This window comes from Erythrolamprus reginae, chromosome 5 (assembly GCF_031021105.1).
Source record: "Erythrolamprus reginae isolate rEryReg1 chromosome 5, rEryReg1.hap1, whole genome shotgun sequence".
Taxonomy (NCBI): domain Eukaryota; kingdom Metazoa; phylum Chordata; class Lepidosauria; order Squamata; family Dipsadidae; genus Erythrolamprus; species Erythrolamprus reginae.
In genome coordinates, this window is record NC_091954.1 from 54,817,282 (window position 1) to 54,822,111 (window position 4,830).

Consider the following 4,830-nt stretch of genomic DNA (forward strand, 5'->3'; position numbering starts at 1 on the left):
CCACTGGCAGCTTCTGGGTTATTCCCACTTAGGAAGTCACTAGAGGTCAGGATCAGCCTCAATCCCTTTTCCTTGCCTGCAACTTCCCTGTTGGTGGGCACCAGAAACATCTCTTGCTGATCCAGGACAACTCTTTATGCATAAGCAGTAAACATAGTAGTAGTAGTAATAATAATAATAATAATAATAATAATAATAATAATAATAATAATAATAATAATACCAACAACAACCATCATCACCATCATCATCAACATCATCACTGTAGTCAGCAGGACAGCGATAATCATATTTCTTGTTGGTAAGGGCATATGAAAAGATCCATGGTAGTAATAATAACCATACATTTGATTTTTAGCGGCTTGTCACTGTTTTTTGTTCTTTCCTATTTTGAACTGATGGCTTTGTGAACACAATTTCAGTACTTTATTCTTATAGGAGGGGTGGCAGAATAGATGTAGATTATTTTAAGAGGCAATATTATAATTATTGTAAGAGATGGTAGAATAGGAGGATCACTCATATTCTACCAACTCTAATACGCAACAGTAGAGACCATCAAATTTGTGGTTCTATAATATCCCAGGACTTAAAATTGAAACATGATAACTGTCTTTTAAAAAGCATAATGAAGAATGTTTTGTTCCTGCATCAACTCAAGATGCTCAGACTGCCCAAAAAACTGCTGATACGGAGGAATTGTTGAGTCTGTCATTTGTACTTAACATAACTGTCTGATTTGATGCAGCAAGTAAAACAGGACAGGAACAAACTTCAATGGATAGTAAGGACTGAAGAAAAAAGCAATTGCAACCAGCCTGCTTTCCATTGAGGACCTGTATACTACGAGCCAGAAAGGGGGCTGAGAAAGTATTTACAGACCCCTCACATCATGGACACAACTTGTTGCAACTTGTTCCCTTAGGACTCCACTACAGAGCATTGCATAACAACACAATGAGATTTCCCTCCCACTCCCTCCATGCCATCACTTTGCTAAACATATAATTTCTATAGCACTGTTTATGGGGAATCCAGAGCATGGTATCATGGTTTTTCGAGACTGAAGGATGCCAATGCAACGTTTATGTCTAAGGATATATGAGGGTTACCCAGAAAGTAATGCACTACATTTTTTCTTCAACAATTATTTATTGAACACAATGAAACGTACACACAAGAAAGAATTATGTTTCTTCTGCACTCCGTATTTTTCCACGTAATCTCCGTCCCGATCTATGGCCTTCCTGCAGCAAGACCCAAGGGTATGTATGCCCTGTCGGTACCACTCCTTGTTCTGGTCACAAAACCTTTCTGCACTCTGTGAATCACCTCTTCGTCATCCTCAAAATGTCTTCTGCGAATGGCATCCTTTAATAGCCCTGCAGATTCTCCATAAACTGTACACAAACGTTTGTGAATGTTCCCAACAGTTTCTTTCTCCACAGTGAGAAATTCAATGACGACACGCTGCTTGTAATGTACATCACTTACAGACGCTATTTTGAAACACTGCTGCAGCTGCGCTATCTGTCTGAAGAAATGCAAAATTTACACATGCACTCCTGACAATTCACATAATGTATATGTAAAGTTTTGCATTTGTACCATTACTGTAGTCTGAGAAAAAAAAAAGTGGTGCATTACTTTCTGGGCGACCCTCGTATCCAATGTATCCAAATTGTACTTCTTTTATCCTTCTCATTCTTCCTATTACCTACTCCTATTGGTATATTATTATTATTATTATCACTTCGTTGGTATCTTATGATTTATGATTTATCACTTTGCTGCTTATATGTATACTGAGAGAAATAATGCAATGGAGACAAATAGTGTGTCAAATCATACTTGCCAATTAAGAATGTTCTGTTCTGTTCTGTTCTGTTCTGTTCCGTTCCGTTCCATTTCATTCCATTCCACTCAACTCCATTCCATTTTCTAAATCTTTGCCATTCCTGCCTCCCTTTTAGAATACCATCACTCTCACCAAACTGAATAAAAGCATAATAAAAGGGCAGCGCCGGACTTACCCGGCTGGCAGGCTTTGCTGGAGGGACCGGGAGACACGGTCCCTCATGGCGGCCGCCATCTTGGATCCCGGGCGAAGTCTCGCGTTGCGAGACTTCGCTCGGGAGATCGGGGCCTGATTGGCCAGGCTCCTGAGTGGTCCGGGCGGGGCCTGCTTGCCCTATATAAGGGCGAGCAGGCCCGGGGCTCTCCCTTTTCGCCCGGACTGCAGAGAAGAGCAGACACCCGCCCGCCCTCCACTATTTTGCAGTGTGCTTAGGGGTCGCCCTTAGGGGGCCGAATGGGAATTTTTTGCAGTTCTGCCTCTTAGCTGAGCTGTTTTTTCGCCCATTCCACACTGAGGTGATGGATGTGCGGTTAGGGGGTGCTTGCATTAATTAGGTTAATTGGCTTACCTTTGGTCATTGGGTAGGCAGGTTAGGGGCGGAAAACTGGGGTGGTTTAGCAACCGCGCGTTCTCCCTTGGGCATCTTTGGGGATGATTGACAGGTTCTCCGCAAGCTCATGGAGGGAGTTTCTGCCTGAGCAGCTGGGGGGAACCTGTCTTTGGGTCCTGCACCTTTAATTCCCCGATTCGGGTTAGCCGGTGGGACCCCCCTCATGCACAGCATGGCAGAAAAGGTCGCAGGTGACGGCCTGGCCCTCACCTGGACCTTGCATCGAGATACGCCCATGAGTTGCCCAGGAAGGTTTTGTTGGCATAACGTCATTTCCGCCCCGGAAGTAGTTGTTTGACCCTGCAGGTCCATTTCCGGGTCATAGTTGTTTATGCTAATTTATGCAAAGTATTTGAATAAATTATGCAAATTTATGTTAATAAAAATGACCCAATTTTAAATCCAGCTCTGGTGTCCGTGTCGTTACTCCGTCTCTCCAGCAAAGATTTTTCACCTTTCTGGTTTCCCAAAATTACTAAAAGCCTTTTCTAGGACAGTGTTCCCTCGATTTCCGCGGGGGATGCATTCCGAGACCACCTGCAAAAGTCGAATTTCCTCAAAGTAGAGATGCGGAAGTAAATACACAATTTTTGGCTATGGACAGTATCACAAGCCATCCCCTTAACAACCATTTACTCATCATTATTACTGGTACTCACCATTGAATAAGACATTTAGTGATCCTGATATTTATAAACATAATTATTTATTAACAATAATTATTTTTTTGTTATTTATTTGCAAACATTATTAGTTTGGCGATGACATATGACGTCATTGGGTGGGAAAAACCGTGGTATAGGGAAAAAACTGCGAAGTATTTTTTAATTTTTTTTTTTAAAAAAAAACGTGGTATAGGCTATTCGCGAAGTTCGAACCCGTGAAAATCGAGGGAACACTGTACTTCTTTTAGGACTGGATTTGCAAGAATCCACACAAATAACATTTTCACCTTTGCCATCACTTCAGAATCTGGATCTTCTATGGAGTCAGCTCATTCAACTATAACAACAATACCCTAGACTTTTACTTTTACTTTTCCCCTCCTTAACCTATGCCTGGCTTGAGCTGCTGCTTTGTGATTTTCATATTTAAGGAAACAAAAGCTCTGTTCATCAGGTTGGTCAGATCCTATCTTACTTTGCTAAATTCTTTTTCAATTTGTTCCTTGGTTTTGCTCTTAGGAATACAGACAACAAAGACCCTATTATTGGCAGAAAGATATATGTTCCAATATATTTTCCAGAACAAATGTCATGATTGTTAGCATGTTTAACACCTTCCTGAGCTGTGTCTTTGTTACGAAGTGACAAAAGCATAGCCTCTATTTAGAGCTGTCAAGGGATCCATCATTAAAGTGATGACCCAAATAGATTCCTCCCACCACCACCCAAATAATGGAACAAGTTCATCCTCAAAAAAGTCCCTTGGAAATTTATCTACAAATATCTCAGGGCCAACAGAAGGCTGTTGTCTTGAATAGACACACTGTGTTGAAGGACCACCATACTTCCTCTGTCCAGTAGGATATAATTTAACCTATTTGGATATAACCTGTTCTTTATAAAAGTGTCTAAATTTTTGCTTCATCTCGCCCTTTGTTGGAAGTTGTCACTTTGATTCCTTGTTTTTCTATCTATATGTTTTCATGACGCCCCCATAAAAGGCACTTTTGTTCAGAACATGAAAGAGATCGCTAGTTTTAAATTGCTGAAGCATTGCCAGTGCACCTTCCTCATTAAATTCTTTTAAAGCCCCACTAGCTCTTTCATCTAAATCACTGTGAGCAAGTAGCCCTGCACAGTATACTTCACTTAATTTTTCAGCAACTTATTGTGGTAAACCAGGATAAAGGGTCCAGTTTCTTGGGGTTTTTGTTAGTTGGTTAACTATCATTGACTGTTGTATTGGGGTGTGTATGTATGATAGTTCTGTTACTTTTAATGATTTTAACTGTTTTATCATTTTAGAATTGTAAGCAATCCAGGGTCATTTGGCTGAGAATGGTAGCTATAGAACTGAATAAATAAATAAATGTCTGGAAATGCTCAGGATCTATCTATCTATCTATCTATCTATCTATCTATCTATCTATCTATCTATCTATCTATCTATCTATCTATCTATCTATCTATGTCAAACATATATAAGATTACAGTAAAAGTATAAACATGTATGCATGAGACAATTTTGTGTACATAGGGACATTAGGACAGCTTATGCACGCCCCTTACAGACCTCTTAGGAATGGGGTGAGATCAACAGTAGACAGTTCAAGGTTAAAGTTTTGGGGATTAGGGGAAGAAACCACAGGATTTGGTAGTGTATTCTAGCACTGACCACTTTATTGCTGAAGTCATAT

General features: G+C 40.4%; 1 pseudogene; it reads right to left on the reverse strand.

Annotated features, from left to right (window-relative positions):
- Positions 1-3,327: 3,327 nt before the first annotated feature.
- Positions 3,328-4,364, reverse strand: LOC139168593 (heterogeneous nuclear ribonucleoprotein Q-like; annotated as a pseudogene).
- Positions 4,365-4,830: the final 466 nt, after the last annotated feature.